This window comes from Dromiciops gliroides, chromosome 6, assembly GCF_019393635.1.
Source record: "Dromiciops gliroides isolate mDroGli1 chromosome 6, mDroGli1.pri, whole genome shotgun sequence".
In the NCBI taxonomy this organism is placed as follows: domain Eukaryota; kingdom Metazoa; phylum Chordata; class Mammalia; order Microbiotheria; family Microbiotheriidae; genus Dromiciops; species Dromiciops gliroides.
In genome coordinates, this window is record NC_057866.1 from 4334677 (window position 1) to 4352717 (window position 18041).

An 18041-nucleotide genomic window follows, 5' to 3' on the forward strand; every position below is an offset into this window, starting at 1 on the left:
AATTTGAAAAATTCAAGTTGGGACCATCAAAAATCAAAAGGGTAAATTTTATAATGTCTTGAAATAATAATATTTTTTAAAGTATGCCTAATTAGGAGTCTACTAGTCAAGTCATTCTCTTCTCTTTCCCATTAAATCTTATTCACCAAATTTCTAGGAATAATCAAAATAAGTTCATTGCTCTCCAATTTGCTTCAGTAAGCACAAAGGATATATTTAGTTCTGAATATTGACAGTTAACATTCTGCCCCACTTTTCAATAAGACACTTTTATTGAATCATATTATGGAAGAACATATCTCCTTGGGATTCCTGTCCATTACCCAGTATCCTCCTGCACTTGCCATGATGTTTAAAGTGTGTGAGACTTAGGTGAATTTGCAATTAAAATATGAGTCCAAATGAATATAGAGCAAATATTTTAGCATGTTCAGCTCTCCCTACGGACCTCCTATTCCTTGATTCTGCATTAATCTTCATGGTCCAAACATATAATTTGTGGAGGCAATGAAAGAAAAAGGAAAAAGTCAATGCAGTTTCACTTAGTCATCATTCATGTTCTCATATCCTGGAAATAGGATTATGACTCGTCAGGAATAGAGAGAAGTGTGGGACAGGTTGACCAAGGAGATCAGAGACCTGGTTCTATTGCTAACTTGCTACATGACCCATAGGAAACCCCTTCCTCTCTCTGGGTCATCTCCAGTCATCTTGATGTATATCTTGTACTTGAACCCATGTGGGTCTGGAGGGGAGAGTGAGGCTGGTGACCTGGCACAGCTCTTCCTCACTTCAATCCAGCTGCAGGTTATGACATTCCTATGTCATGGTGGAGAAACAATAGGCTGTTTCCTATGCCTGGAATGCTGCCCCTCCTCACCTTGTTTCTTTGAATCACTAGTTTCCTTCAGGGCTCTGCTCAAATGATCCCTCTTATGTGAAGTCTTTCCTGACCGCTCCCCCACAATTACCTGGGGGCTATTTTGTATACAATATCTATAGATGTTTTGCGTCTACTTCTATGTATACATAATGTCTCCCATAATAACGATGGTTAAAAATAACAACAGTAATAAAGGCTAGCATTTGTATAGTGTGTTCTTACAAATATTTCATTTCTAAAGCACTTAGCAGTGTCAAAAACGTAGCAGGTGCTCAATAAATGCTTGTTTCCTTCCTCCCTCCCTTCTTTACTTCCTTCCTTTTTCTTTATTTCTTTGCCTCTTTCTTTCCCTTCCTTTCCTTCCTCCCTTCCTTCCTTCTCTCCCTCCCTGTAGAGAGACTTCTTGTGCAAGAAGGTGTTGGACTCAGCAGGCTCTGAAGTCCTTCCCAAACCCAAGATTCAATACTTTTATGATTCTAAATAGACTTTTTGGCTGAAGGAGAGAGTTTATGGAAAGAGATAATGGAAAAGAAGGCTTGAGAGATAACTTGGCCCCAAATTGTGGAGTTTCTTGAATACCAATCCAAGGAGGGCAGACCTGGAAGGATAGGCAATGGAGAGACTGCAGGCATTTCAGGAGAGGTGCAATCTGAGTAGAGGAGAGCAGTGGGAGATTCATTTGGCAGCATGTGCAGAATGGATTGGAAGTTGGATCGGTTACTATTGGAACAGTCCAGGTAGGTCATCATGAGGATTGGAACTAGGGTGTTGACCAGAGTAATAAAGATAAAATTGACAGGGCATGACAGCTGATTGCATGCTAGCAGTAAGGGAGAAGAAAGTCAAAACTACTGCTGAGGTATTGAGCCTGGGATTAGGGGTGGGTGGATGGGGGTACCTCTGCTGGGGTGAAGGGAGAAACACCTAAAGGCAGTCATGAACTAAGCTCTCTCCAAAACCACCTCTCTTTGGTGATGTCCCTCCTTTCCTCTAAGTAGTCCCTGATGTCACCTCCTCTGCAAAGCCTTTGCTGACCTACCCATCACCATCAGGCAAGAGTGATTATAACCCTTTGCTGGACTCTCCTCATCATGTCCTACTGTGTGACATGCTTATTTGGGCATGTGGTATCTCCGAGCCCCTTTGAAGGCAGGGCCTGGGTCATCCTTCACCCTGCTTTCTCAGGTGCTGATCAGAGGCATTGCCTCACACACAGTAGGCATTTATTAATGCTTTGTTGATTCTAGGGATTGACACTCCTGATATGCTTACATATTCCTCAATGCTGTGAAGACTGAAAATAAAGTAGCCCCAGCCACTGGGGCCTTTGAAGGTTGCCAGGACTTCCCACCCTCTGTTCACCTTAACCTAGGCCCAGCATCCAGCCTACCTGCAGAATGAGAGCCTAGGCTCAGAGACTCAGCCTTGGGAGATCCTTAGAGTTGGTCAACTCCAATCCTCTCATTTTACAGATGAGAAAACAAAGACAGCAAGAGCATAGGTGACTTGCCCCGGGTTACACTGCCAATAAGTGTCTCAGGCAGAGTAAAATCTGTCCAGATGCTAATGTGCTTCTTTTATTACTGGCTGATGAACAAGGTTTTGAGCAGGCATCCCCAAGAGAGACAGTGTTTGTTTTACTACATTAAGCAGTCAACATCAGATGAACTCTAGCAACAATGTCTCCACCATTTCCTTCTGCATTGGTCAAGGACTGCAGGAAGGTACCAATGCTCCTCTGTAACAAGCGGGACCCTTGCTGACTGCCTGATTCCTTACTGACAGCCCATCACCTGGGACAGTGTTCAGTCTCCTGTCAGAGGGAGCCAAGTGATTGATTATTTCACTTTTGATTTTGACTTTCACACTGCCTAAAATTAATGTCCTTAAATCTGACCCAGGGAGAGCAAAGAAAGACAGGCTTATAGATGTTTGTTTGTTTTAAGAGAAATGTACCAAGGACCAAATATGATTCATAACCAGAGGGTTTATAACAGGTCCATTTCTTTATCAGTAATTTCCTTATTTTCATGCCCCAAATTACCTCAATAACAATTGGAGCATGGAGTCTTTATTTATGTGGCTTATTATACAAAGTAATAGGTTGTTGTGACATTCATGGTAAATTCTATACACCAGGGACTTGATTTCTTGGGCTGGGTGGGGGGCAGCAGGGTGTATATTACCCTTACCAAAAACACAAATACAACCAGACTATAAGTCACAGTCTTTGCCTGAGTCTCTGGGATTTTCACATGGGTCTTGGCCATGGTCACAAAGCCCCTAATTTGTACTTCTTTCTTCCCTTTCCAGATACCTTTTGTGTGTTTCTGAAATCTAACCTACTCCTCTTTTATTATTACATTATTAATGGATTTATCAGTGGCTTTATATTCACACTGATTTCTCTATGCAAAGTAATATCATATTCTATATTCACAGAGGTAATGAACTCTAAATTGCTCAAATCATGAACTTGACACACAAAAGACCAAAGGGAGGAAAGGGGGCCTGAATTCAGTCTACTCAAATTTTTTATTCTTGGGAAAGTTATTCCAAACTATGTGGTTTTGAAATAAATATTTTCTTCATGATGCTTTACTGAATAGATTTTCATGAATACAAACTACAAATAACTTGAAAGACTTTACTCAAGTGATGATTAAGCTCACTTTAAAAACATCTAAATGTTCATTACAAAACCTAACACGCTAAGGGACATTTTCTTTCTTTCTGTCTGTCTTTCTTTTTTTTTTGGTGAGGCAATTGGGGTTAAGTGACTTGCCCAGGGTCACACAGCCAGTAAGTGTTAAGTGTCTGAGGTTGGATTTGAACTCAGGTCCTCCTGACTCCAGGGCCAGTGCTCTATCCACTGTGCCATCGAGCTGCCCCCTTAAGGGGCATTTTCTACAGCTCAAAATATAACCTTATTTGTGCATGACCAACAAAACAAAGATGAAACAAAGTTAAGAGGACTGTTTGCAATTTAACTTAGATGTGGATTGAGTTCTCTTCATAAAAGTGCCAACCATACTCTATTTTTAAAAAGAAGTAAATCAGTGGATTCAGTTCAAGACATTGGGCAGCATTTCACCTGTTTTATTCAACTATAGTTAAGAACTTGTTTGAAAAATACATTTCCACCTTTTAAATGCATAATATCATGATCAGACGAGTTTATATTTCTATGCAAATTTTAAGAGTGTCAAGCAAAACAATGCCATACAATTTTTGGCTACATAACCCTGCCTCACCCCCCCCCCCAAAAAAAGAGTTTGTATGCCAAATTTTTAAAAACTTCATGGCCTTTCATTCACTTCATCAACTAAGATACACAAAGCAGCTTCTTTCTCTATAATCTAGCCTCTTCTGTGACTAGAATTCTCTCACTGTTCATTTTGTCCAATACAACTCTGCAATATCCATTGGCTCTGTTTTTACCCTCATTCCTCCTTCTGTATGGGGCAAATCATCAGGTAAAGAATCCAGGCACTTCTGTACCTTTTCAATAACTCATTCTGGGTACTTTGAAACCCTTCAGCTGTTTCAAGTCGCTACCTTTTCTGCACCCCTGTCATGACTCTGAGTGTCCCCTTGCTTGGTTAGGTGGGTATTCATTTATAAGATGATGCACTTGGATAAAAGGAAGCTTTAGGTCTTCCAGCTTTTCCTCTCATTTTATGCTTCCAGGACTCCTAATATCTAGAAGATCTAAAAAGTTAATAAGGATAAACATAGTGAGTTTTAGTAATTCCTTCTTGTGATCAAACTACATAGGGTTAAGTCATTCAAAGTCCTGACTTTCCAAAGGGAGGATGATGAGGTCATCACACTGGAACTGATTGCCAAACATATACTGTCCTTTATTGGAAGTGGAGGGTTAGGAGCTAGATCCTTCAGGATGCTTTCATTTTAATATTCTCTGATGTATTGCATAGGTGGTGGAGGGAGTGCACTCACTCATTTGGAAAAATCTGAGTACCTGTCCAATAGCATGCTAATTTGTTTTTCTGCTGCTAACATTGATCTTGGTCTTGAAGAAGTCTTTACTGGATGCTGTTGGGCTTTGCTGGATGCCACTGGTCTAGGCTTTGCCCACCTTGTCACTATTAGATACTGCCTGACTGCGGCTTTCTCTTCTCCAGATTCCTAAAGGTCTTCTGTTTCATCCGGGTACTATTTGCAAGTTTCCTTCCCTGTCTTCTTCTGAGAAAGTGGCCTTCTGGTGAGTGTCCATCAATCAGCAATTTGCACTGTTCTTGAGAGAGTCCAAAGAAGCCTGTCTTAGTTGAGATTCAAGAGCAAGGTGCAGCTAACCTACTCCTCTTTAAGAGAGACAGATTCCTGCCCATTTGGGAACAAGAGATGTGGACTATGAAGCTGGTCTGCTCTGCTCCCCTCCGAGAGGGATGCCAGACTGAAATCTATCTACATAGCTAGTCTAGGGAAAATGATTTTTAGGTTTAAGTTGTACTACCTTTTTTGTTTATTTTTGTTGTTTTTGTTGGGGGATATTTTGGTTTGTTTTGTTTCGTGGGGCAATGAGGGTTAAGTGACTTACCCAGGGTCACACAGCTAGTAAGTGTCTAGTGTCTGAGGCTGGATTTGAACTCAGGTCCTCCTGAATCCAGGACCGTGCGCTATCCACTGCGCCACCTACCTGTCCTCCATGGTCACTACCTTTTAATAGGGAATTAATGAACCAAGTGCCATGCAAAGGCACGACTCCCTTCCTCCTGAATGGTAGTAATACAAAGACTATCCTAAATAGCAAATAGCAAATAGACCCACTTATCCAAGCCAATAGAAATCACTAATCATTGGTATTGTAAAAAATTAGAATTTTTAGAATTGTCAGACAATATATAAAATGCAGATTGAATGAGTGAGTCTCCTGCTGGGAGTAAAATATCTCACAAAGAGACAGACAGACATAGACAGAGACAGGCAGAAAGAAAAGGAAAGGGGGGAGAGAAGGAGAGGGGGAGAGAGAAGGAGAAGGGGAGGGAGGGAGGGAGAGAGAGAGAGAAAGAGAGAGAGAGAGAGAGAGAGAGAGAGAGAGAGAGAGAGAGAGAGAGAGAGAGAGAGAGAGAGAGAGATTACTCAAAGTCTTTAAAGTCTTTAGCATCAAGCTGGAAATGAGGGACATCCTGAGGTGCTGGCTTATCCCCGTGCTTGATTTTCCCAAAGTCTTCTCTCTCCAGGTGCCTTTCTCTGAGAAGACCTTGGGACCACATCCGTCCTTTAACTAAGACAGAAGTCAGCATAAAAAAGGTCTCTAGCAAACTCTCACTAACTTCATCCTTCACACACACAAACAAGGAGCATGGGATAATCATTCTTTCTGTCAGTAAGAAGAGTCTTATGTCAATTTGCCAAGCTTCAACCCAGGGTCATATTTATGTCATTGTTTATTATTTAATTAATTAGTAATAGCTATATTTAGGTAACTTTAATATTTATTTAATCCTAAATTATTAGGGACTTTGATACATAGGGATATATGAGTAACTACTTGTGGAGAAAGAAGTTTCTCCAGGCAATTAATTACTATAAAATGAACTGAGATGAGGGCTATGAACCAACAGATTAATAAGAAAGAAGTTAAAAGTTATTCATTAACTATCCAAATATATACAAGCATTTCCTAACTTTGCCATTGTACCTCAGCTATCTCCTCACTCTGAAATATTGCTCTATTCCTTCCCCTATTGGTGATTTCCTACCAGAACATCCATTTTGAGGAAGCCCCAAGACAGACATCCTTCTGTCCTCTCTTAGTTCTGCTTTAAAAACTCTGCACTTTCCCCACCCTGAACACCAACCCCCACACTCTAACCTTTCTGCTCCTTTTTAATGTGTTGTCATCCCTCATTAGAATGTAAGATCCTGGAAGGCGCCTTGTTTTTCTGCTTGTATTTGTATCCAAATGGTGCTTAGCACAGTGCTGGATATATAATGTGTTTAATAGATGCTTGATTATTTGACTTTTATTAAATAATGAGAAAATATTTGTACATACTCCTGGATTAACCTAAAGCTCAACGAAGAGAATAATTGTGAAAACAAGTCAAGTAGCAGGGTAAGAGTGACTTACAAGGGAAATTGGAAGACCCATGGAATCTTCTTTCATGTATAGATCATTCTTCTAACCTTAGTACATTTGAAGAGTGGCTTTCCAGGAATTTTTTGTTTTTGTTTTTTGTTTGTTTGTTTTGTGGTGCAGTGAGGGTTGAGTGACTTGCCCAAGGTCACACAGCTAGTAAGTGTCAAGTATCTGATCCTGGATTTGAACTCAGGTCCCTCTGAATCTAGGGCCAGTGCTTTATACACTACACCACCTAGCTGCCCCCTTTCCAGTAGTTCTTGTTGAATAAGCAACTGTCCCCCTCCTTCACCTCCCCTGCCCCAGTTGTAGTCTGTGGCTTAGAAATTGTCAAGCTACTCTTTCATTTATTCAGGCTCTTATCTACTCTCTTATACTTTAAGAACTAACACACCAATTCTTGCAAATTCTTCCTTATAATAAAAGTTAATATCCAATCTTATAATTAAGGTAACATCATTTTTATCGAATTGGCATGGTCCAACCCTGAACAATGAATGTATCTTCACTTGTTTAGTCTCCTTTTATTTCTATGAAGCCTTAAAAAATGTTCTTATGCAAAGTGTGTGTGAAAATATAGAAAGAACAATAGTTTGTAGATTTATGTTGTATCTTGCTGCTATTAATTTTTTTAATTACTTTCTGAAGTTTTCAAAATGAAGCAGTATTTCATTTGCAAACAGAGATCATTTTACCTCCTCATAGCTATTTCCTACATTTCTTTTCTTTTCTTTTTCTCTTTCTTTTTCTTCCTTTTTTCCAACTTTCTTTTCCTTCCTTCCTTCCTTCCTTCCTTCCTTCCTTCCTTCCTTCCTTCCTTCCTTCCTTCCTTCCTTCCTTCCTTCCTTCCTTCCTTCCTTCCTTCCTTCCTTCCTTCCTTCCTTCCTTCCTTCCTTCCTTCCTCCCTTCCTTCTTTCTTTCCTTTCCTTTCCTTTTTTGGGGGGAATTGCTCTAGCTACGATTATATCAAACAATATGTAAAATTATCAAAACAAATAATCATGGAAAGAGTGGACATTGCTTGCTTTATCTCTGATTTTATTCAGAAAACTTCTAATGTTTCTTAATTATTAAAACGGTATTCAGTTATTTCAGTATTGTCCAATTCTTTGTGATCACATTTGGGGTTTTCTTGGCAAATATACTAGAGTGGTTTGCTGTTTCCTTTTCCAGCTCATTTTACAGATGAAGAAATTGAGGCAAACAGGGTTAAGTGACTTGACCAGGTTCACATAGTTAATAAGTGCCTGAGGCTAGATTTGAACTCAAGTCTTTCTGACTCTTGGCCTGGTGCTCTATTCAATGTGTCATCTCACTGCCTATGGTTTTAGAAAGATCATATTATCATATCAAAGATAAGTCTTTAATGTTTTAGTAAGAATGAATCTTATGTTTTGCCAAAGGACTTTTCACTGTCTATTGTGTAAAATTACATAGCCTTTATTTTTTGATACTGATTTATTATGCTTATTTTTTTTAATATTGAATCATTTCTGCATTCCTAGCACAAACCCAGTATGATGAAGAATTTATGGTGAGTATTTAAAATATACATTCAGGCACACACATACACATATATTGTTGTAGGCTCTTTGATAATGTTTTAGCTTGTTCTTTTTTTTGTTTGTTTTTGGTGAGGCAATTGGGGTTAAGTGACTTGCCCAGGGTCACACAGCTAGTAAGTGTTAAGTGTCTGAGGCCGGATTTGAACTCAGGTCCTCCTGACTCCAGGGCCGGTGCTCTATCCACTGCATCACCTATCTGTCCCTAGCTTGTTTTTTTGCATTAATATTTATTAATGACAAAATCAGAGGTAAATCACATAGTCCCTATTAACAGTGATACTTGGTTGTTTTTCCCCCTTTTCCTTTACCTGTCTGGTTTAGATGTCAAGACTGAATTAGTTTCATAGAAATTAGTATTATAGGAATGAATAAAGGAGACTTCTTTCTCTCATTTTGTGAACAGTTTATGGAGCAGAAGCATTAATTGTTCAAATATTTGACAATATCTGCCTGTAAGTCCCCATATTTATGTATATCTTTTTTTTTTAATTAGGGAATTCATTGTGTAGGCCAATTTCCTCTACCCTTTAATGTATCATGTGTAATCTTCTCCTTCTCTTATTGTGTCTAAAACATTATCCAATGTGATTCTTACCAAGATTGCTATGTTATTGGTTTCGTTCTAGGCATTTCCAATAGCTATTCTTTTTTTTTTTTTAATTTAGCGTTCTCCATTTTGTCAGTCACCTAGAGTGGTCATGTTTGTTACTTTTTCACTTTTTTAAAAATTGGGAGTTCACTTACTGTTAATCTTTTTTCTGAGATTAGGCTGCTTAAACGCTCTGTTTGCCACTCTGTTCATTTTAGTATTATATATTTTTGTAAATATTCATCCTTTCTGTGTATGTGTTGGGGGGCAGAAAGAGTTTATTGCCTGTGAATTTTATTGTGTTGTTGTGTTATTGTGTCTTTTCCTTCTGGTTCTGATACTTCTAGGCAATTTTCTTTTATGATTTCTTAAAAGAATGTATTGAGGATTATTGTTTTATCATGCTCTTTGGGGAGTCTGGTGATTTTTGTAACATTTCTCCATAACCTGTTTTCCAGATCAGTTGTTTTGAACAGTATTATATTATACATTCTTTTGATTCTTCTGTCTTTATACTTTATTCTAATATTTATTTGGCATCATTAAATGTTTGTGCTATTTCCTCTATTATTTATTATTTTCTTAGTACCAATGCCAAGCAAAGTTTTCCTAGTTTCTATTCTAGACTATGCATTCCATGCCTCTCTTACTTCATCCTATTATTATTGTTATTAATAATATCACACATTTGCTTAGCACTTAATGTGTCCCAGGCACTGTGCTAAGTACTTTACAAATATTCTCTCATTTGATCATCACAACAACACTAAGAGTTGGGTATTATTATTATCCCTATTTTACAGTTGAGAAAACTGGGGCCAACGGCAGTTAAGTATCTTGCCCAAACTCATACAACTAATAAGTGTCAGAGGCTGAATTTGAACTCAGGTCCTCCTGACTCCAAACCCAGAAATCTATGCACTGTGATGCCCCTTAGCTGCCTCTATCAGGCCTTCTAACTACTCGCAGAGTCCTTGAGGTCATTCCATAGTTTCTTCTGTAGTTGTTGCATTTGTTCTTTTATGGAGTATTGTCCTGGGATCCTCCTACAATGGTATTTATCTTATTAGGAGTTGTGCTTTGTTTAGTCATTTCCTCAGTATTTCCAATGCTTTCCCTTTTCAGCCTTTGAGGGCTTAACTCCTGATCTTCCCATTATTAGAGGATAGAAGAATCCTCTTGAATCACCTTTGATGGGAGACTTGTTACTAAGAAACAACTCAGAGATACATCATGGCAGAGTGCAGAGAGAGCTGTCCTTGGTGTCAGCTCACACCTCTGACACATAGTGGCTGCATGACCCTGGGGCAAGTCACAACCTTTGGGGGACCTAGTCTATAAGCTGTAAAGAAGGGACCAACCTATATTGGTAGAAGGGGCTCCCTCATTGTGAGTTTGTTATATCAATTAAATGAAAGGTTCAAGCCACATCTCTCTGTGTGTTTCTGTCTCTGTCTCTCCCCCCATGTATATGCATATATACACATATATACATATATACACATGTATGTATATATAATAAAAACCAACAGCTCAAGTCACTTCCACAAAAATAAACTTTATTAAGTAGCTACTATGTGTAAGACACTGCCTTGGGCACTGGGCACATAAAGGTAACTACAAACAGTTTCACCTCTTGAAGATATTACTGTGGGGTATAACATGCATTGTTGTTCTTCAGTTGTGTTGGACTCTATGTGCCCATGTGGACATTACCCATAGGATTTTCTTGGCAAAGATACTGGAGTATTTTTCCATTTCCTTCTCTGATGTGTCCCCATTTTATAGATGAGGCTTGCTCAGGATCACACAGCTAGCAAATGTCTGAGGCTGTATTTGAACTCAGATTTTCCTGACTCCAAGCCAAGTGTTCTATCCACTGTTCACCTAGCTGCCCCCTTTCTTTTCCCTAACTCCCTCCACCTTCCAGTGCCTTCTTTATCTCGACTTTGCCCTGTATATACATAGTTGCTGGCTCATTGTCTCACATTAGATTGTGAACTCCTTGAGGGCAGGCCATTTTTGCCTTTCTTTGTTTCCCCAGGCTTCCCATAATGCCTGGCCTATAGCAGGTGCTGGATGCATTCTTGTGGATGGGCATGATGTTGTGGGGCTCTCCGTACAGCTTGCTTTTCTTTTTCAGTGTGATGGGGGTTGAGATCACCCCATGTAGCTCTGCTGTTTTGTCCAAAATGGAACTCATCATATTTTCTCCAAACTGTCCCTTCTTCCCGACTTCCCTATTATTGTTAAGGATATGGTGATATGTTCAAACCTGGTTTTTGGAGTGATTGTGTCCTCATTTGAATTGTCATCTAGCCATGCTCTTATTCTGTATTTCTGTGTTTGATTTTTTGTATAGAACTTCATACTTGTCCATATGAAATTTCATCTTATTAAAATGGATCTACCATAAAAAGGATACCACCATCTTCCCAGTCACCCAGGCTTGTAATGGAAGTGTCATCCTGACTTCTTCATTCTCTTTCATGCCCCTCCCCCATATCCAATCTACCAAGGTTTTTTCCCTTTGTGACATGTCCCTATAAGCCCCTCCCCCCATCCTCCGACACAATCTCCACCCAGTTGCAGCCCCTCATCACCTCATCCCTGGACTACTGTAGTAGCTGCTGGTCGGTCTCCCTGCCACAAATTTCTCCTCACTCCTGTCCGTCCTCCATTTAGCTGTCAAAGTGGGGGCAGCTAGGTGGTGCAGTGGATAGAGCACTGTCCCTGAAATTGGGAGGATCTGAGCTCAAATGTCACCTCTGACACTTACTAGCTGTGTGACTCTGGGCTAGTTACAACCCCAATTGCCTTGAACATCTGAGGTCATCTCCAGTCGTCCTGATATATAGCTTGCCACTAGACCCAGATGGCTCCAGAGGAGAGAGTGAAGCTGGTGACCTTTTCCAGCTCTCCCTCACTTAAATTCAATTCAGTACAAGTCATGATGTCACCCTGATGTCATGGTCCTCTTGGACAATGAAGAACAACAGCTGTCAAAGAGATTTTCCCAAAGTACAGGTCTGAACATATCACCATCTTCACTGCCCTGCTCAGCAAATTCTGATGACTCCCTATGACCTTCAGGATCAAACAGAATATCCTCCAGTGTTCAAAGCTCTTCATAACCTGCTCCTAGACTCCACCTTGTCCCTCTAACATTCTAGCTAATGGGAAAATCACTCTTTCAATACAAGGAGGACACCTCAAGAGCACCTTCCCAGAACACCGCAAGTTTTACAATAAAAGGATAGAGCAAAAGCCAGTGATCTTCCACTGCCTATCTCAACCTCATAGCTTCCTTAGGGCTTTTAGTAGAAATCAGTATTTACTGGGATCTTACAGTGAAAATAGCATCCCAGAAACCAAGATGGTGGCACCCTGGGGGATTCATCTCCTTCTGAAGAGACAGAAGAGACCTGGCCCTTCCATGTCTCCATGCACCCAGTGGGAGGTGGTGCATTAAGTGAATTGGAGAGGGAAGAGAACTCATCCAGGCCGTGGCAGCAGCAAAAAAAAAATTTTCATTTCAAATTTCATTTCAAAATTCCAGATTTAGTAAGAAAAAAACAAACTATATTAATAATTATAGATAAGATTTAAATGGCATGTGTATTCATGTGGAAGTCTGAAATGCAGTTTCATTTCAAAATGTTTGCATTCGTTGAACCTCAAAAAGGAGTTGGGTGGGTGTACTCTGGGTCCTTTTGTCAGGACCGGTAAAGATGTGAGTAAAGATGATACTTTCTCTTTTTTCTGAGCACCATTAGAAATCCTGAGGGCTCCTGGGAAGGGCGGGGTGTGTGTGTGGGGTCCCTTCCTCAGCATCCCCTTCCCAGGGTTATTGTGAGGAACAAATGAGATAATATTTATAAAGCACTAAGCACAGTGCCTTGCACATAGTAGGTGCTTTATAAATGCTCATGCCCTTTCCCTTTCCCCTACCCCTTTCTGGAAAATCCTTTAGCCAGATCTGATTTTTGCAAAATATTTTTTTTTTGTCATTCTTTCTTCCATTCCTGTAAGTCAGTTTGGGGTGTCTACTGGGCAGTACAGTAGAGAGCTGCCTAGGAATTAGACAGGGCCCCAGCCCAAAGAAGCTTGAAACTTTTATTCCAAGTACATTGTCAAATATTCAGAGCTTCAAACACCCAGGGTTGTTTTGTTTTATTTTTGCTTTTAAACTAAGAACTTTTTAGACTTGTTTGTCACCTGGGACAATTATGCAAGCCCAAAGAATTTATCTAGAGCAAATATAACTTGTCCTTGGTATGTTGAAAATACCTCCCAGCATCAATCTTTCATGTGTTTCTTCTTCTTTGTCATAAAAGTTATGGATTTCCTGCTGAAGGGAACAGGTTGGACATTTGCAATATGGGAGACTGCACTGAAAGGCAGCTAGCTAGGCCATATATCATTGAGATACCTCATGCATGAAATGCACACTGTTTGCTACCATATTGTACCCTTTCTTCCAGGCTGCAAATGGGGGAGGGTGCAACATGAAGTTTTATTTAGGTTGGCCCCATGGACAATCTGGCACACAAATATTTAAGTGCCTTCTTTTTTTTTTTTTTTTTTAGTGAGGCAATTGGGGTTAAGTGACTTGCCCAGGGTCACACAGCTAGTAAGTGTTAAGTGTCTGAGGCCGGATTTGAACTCAGGTCCTCCTGAATCCAGGGCCGGTGCTCTATCCACTACACCACCTAGCTGCCCCTTAAGTGCCTTCTTAAAGCCATACAGCTTTGGCAGGGTGGGGAGGGGGGGAAGAGGGAGTAACCAACGTAGGATGAATTTGTTGGATTCTTGTTCATGGTGGGTTCATTCAGCATCTGGGCAAGAAGTCATGGGAATGGTGACATCACAGACTAGGGCTATATAGACAAGGGACTGAGGAAAAACCATTTGGGCTCCAAAGGGCTTCATGAGGTCTGAAGGAGACTTCAGTCTCTGGGTATCCCAGCTGGGAGGAACTCCTGTGCCCTCTCCTGGGTGCCCAAAGAGGGTTTGGGGGTTTTTTAAAACCATTTTTAACCTTTCCTTGAGATTAATTTGAAGGACAAATATTCACACCTTTCTCACACTCTTTGCTCAGTCTCTCTCCCCTCTCTGAGCTATCTCTAGAGGTCTCTATCTTTCTGGGTCCCTGTCCCTGTTTTTGTGCCTCTCTCTCTCTCTCTCTCTCTCTCTCTCTCTCTCTCTCTCTCTCTCTCTCTCTCTCTCTCACTCTGTCTCTCCGCATTGATACTGTTTCTTTGATCTGTAATTTGACCAGATGTCCCAGGGGAGGAAAACCCCCCTACAAAAGCAAGTGGGCACCTTTTCTCCAACATGTATTCTTAGAGTTTGCTAGTGGTCACAGAGGAGGTGAGTGATCTGCCCAAGGTTCCCACTATCTGTATGAGTTCCTGAACCCAAAACTAGCTGTCTCTCCACTATGCTGCACTGCTACATGTTTGTATATATATATGTGTGTGCACATAAGCACACTTATTATTCACTAGTTTTATACATACAGCCCCTATTGAAAGGTAGCTTACTGTGGTGGGTGGAGCTGGCCCGGAGCCATGATGATGTGGATTCAAATCCTGCCTATGACATATACTGGCTGTGTGCATGAGGACAAATACTCTCTGTACTCCCTCCCCATGCCCACCCCCTCACTAAGACTACAAATTACAGAGTGATTGAACATCTGTGTTGGTAAAGGACATTCCCTATCAGGGCCTTCCTAACCATGGAAATTCCAGATTTAGTAAGAAAAAAACAAACTATATTAATAATTATAGATAAGATTTAAATGGCATGTGTTTTCATGTGGAAGTCTGAAATGCAGTTTCATTTCAAAATGTTTGCATTCGTTGAACCTCAAAAACAAGTCAGCTAGGTGGTACGGTGAATATAGCGCCAGGCCTGGAGTCAGGAATATACAAGTTCAAATTTGGTCTCAGACACTAGCTGCGTGACCCTGGGCAAGTCACTTAACATCTGTCTTTCTCAGTAATAGCACCTACCTTCCAGGGTTGTTGTGAGGATCAAACAAGATAATATTTGTGGCATGCCTGGCATATAATAGACTCTCTATAAATCCTAGCGATTATATCATTATTAATTATTATTAAAAGTGAGGCTCCTGGATTCCAGCAATTTTTTCCAGAATTATATGGGAAGTGGGAGCCAAGGTGGGATCTTCCCACCTCCCCTGCCAGGCTCTGGGCCTTCGTGATTTTTCCAAACACGGAAGCAGCCTCGGGTGCCAGCAGCCATCTCTCATTCTCTGTGTGACCGTGCCTGAGACAAGTCTGTTGGACTTTAACTATCAGATAACTTGGGGATCTGAAGGTTGTTTATATATATTTAACATACACGGTTATATCACTAAATAGTAAGCTCCTGTAGGGCAAGGATTGTTTCACATTTTCCTATGCGCCCCCCCCCCCAATTGAGCACAAGGTACCGGGCACACAGTAGGCTCTTAATAAAGGCTTATAGATTGAAAGGGTTTCCCACACCGGGAGTTTTCCCCACAGGGTTTGAAATCACAAGACAAAAACACACAGTCACTCATCCCTGGCCGGGCACGGCTTTGCCCAGTGGTGCCCACGTGGCAGATGTTGACATATTACCTAGGTATAAAGTTTTAATTTAATTTCCTCTGTGTATCTGTTTTAATGGGTAGTCTGTCTTGGAATTTTTGAACCCATTAACATAAAATGTCCTATGTGTGTGGGGGAGGGGCACAGCCTGACTTATTCGGAAATAATCACGCATAATGAGAGCAAGCATGAGAGAGAGAGAGAGAGAGAGAGAGAGAGAGAGAGAGAGATCGCGCGCGCACAGCGGCCATAGCCAGGCGGGGTGAGGGTGGGAGGGCCGTGCCCACAGAACCAAGGAAGGTGGGGCAGAGGGCGGTCTCCCCGAGTTACCACAAACACACCCCCAGAGGCCAGCGAACAGCGGTTTGGAGCTGGTGCGCTCCGAGGAGCATCGGCGGTGGGGAGCAGGGCGCGGGGTCTGAGCGGGGGTTGTCGGGGTCAGGTGCCTGGCTGGCTAGCTTGAGTGCTCCGGGCTGAGGCAGTGGCCGACGGCGTGGGCTCTAGGGCCAAGATTTAGCCAGAGCCCCGGGGCGGCGAGGGCATTATTCGGTGGCCTGGCCTTGGGCTGCGCTGCTGCGGGGGCACGGGCTGGACAGACGGACGCAGACAGTGAACTTGTTCCTTTACCAGGACAGGGACGTCCTACTTTCGCTCCCTGCAGCCCCCACCCTTGGGGCTAGAACTGGGCTCGGGCATCCAGGGGATTGCGAGTGAGCGGCCCAAGTTAAGGGTAGACCCCCAGGGACAGCCAAGCAGAGGACAGGGCGCCTCTCCCGGATTCTGCCCGCTTCTGGCTCGCTGTTCACGGATCTGTAGCCTTACACGGCTCGGCTTTGCACCCAAGCGTCAGTCCCAGAGGTAGGCTGGACTGAGTGAGTCTTTGTGCGGCTCTCGCTGAGCGCTCGGGTCCGACTACCCATCATCCCATCCTGGCGAGCTCAGGCCGCGGGCTTTCTGACCAAAAAACAAAAAAGTGACCTGAGCAGCGACTCTCCGCTTTGTCGCCCTCCCACCCCACCCCAGCCCCCTGCTGCCCCCGGCAGCAGCGGGAGCGAGCGGCTTCAGACTGGGCGCACGGTGAGTTGGAGGGGCTCTCTGGGGGCTGATTTCTCATGGTCGCGGATGCTTTACGAAGGTTGACGTTGCCACTGAAATGCTACGATCAAACCCTAAGCGTTTGGCTGTAGCATTCTGAAGGCCAAGACAGGACGCGGAAGCGGGGGGGGGGGGGAGGAAGGGGGGGAAGAGGGGTTGGGGTCTCATCTCAAAAATAAGAAGTAAAAAACCACTGGAAGGGAAGGGTCATTCACTGCCCCCGCCCCCAGCCCTCCCCAAGTCATACCAGGGTGATCCTCCAAAGCAGACCTGGAAGGGACTAGAGAAAAGCAATTCCCTCCCTCCCACCTGCTCAACACCTGCTTGCCATCTTCGTCCCCCCCAATTCCGAATCCTTCTAGGTGGGAGAGTCCCCAAGTGTTCTGTACTCCGGGGTTTCCTTCCTCTCCCACCGAACCTCCCTCCCCCGCCCCCCGGGCCAGGAGAAAGGTCGCGGGAGTGTGCGGGAGCTAGCTCCTAACTGCTTCCAAAACCGATCGTTATATTTTCAGCTTGGAAATAGGTTAACTCTATAAACCAGGGCTTGATTGATTGATTTCTTGATTAAAAGTGATAGGAAAGTGATGAAGAAAACGTTAAGATTGCTTTTTAAACTTGAAAGTATGTCGTGAGTCTTTTTTCCCCACTTCTTTCTTTCCTGGAGAACCAGTTGTTCAACCTTTATCAACATGGTCCGGGTTGTTCCCCAATGAGGACTAAGCCTGTTGTTGCTGCCAGCTCCGCTTCTGGCCCGGGTCCCGCGGCACAGGGACGCCAGGTGGCGCCAGGGACTGAGAGGGGGGCAGCGACGTCCTCGAGGCTGGAGTACTCTCGGCCTGTGGTCGCTACGCCCCGGCCACCAAGGCCCTGACCGGGGTTCAGAGGCTTTTCCTGGGCCGCGCAGGATCCCGTCCTGAGCAGGCCCAGGGTTCGGGAAGCGCCCTTCTGGGTAGTGGAGGTTAGGGGAGAGGTGAGGCGGAGTGGGGGAGGGGGCACTGAGCTGCCTGCAATCCATGAAGCCACGAGCAGCTCGAGGCGGGGTGCTACAGCCCGAGGTGGGGCGCGGCCCTTAGCTCCGCCCCTCATCCTGAGCCCCCTCCCCCAGGGCTAGAGCCGGGGTCCCGGCAGTGGGAAGGTCAGCTCGCTTCCCCTGCCCCCAGCTCCTCTTCCCTTCCCCTCACCCCGGCGGAGCTGCCTACCT

The 18041-nt window shown here is 43.0% G+C and overlaps 1 pseudogene; it reads right to left on the reverse strand.

The window, feature by feature from the left end:
• Positions 1 to 4269: 4269 nt before the first annotated feature.
• LOC122731772 lies at positions 4270 to 16859 on the reverse strand (annotated as a pseudogene).
• Positions 16860 to 18041: the final 1182 nt, after the last annotated feature.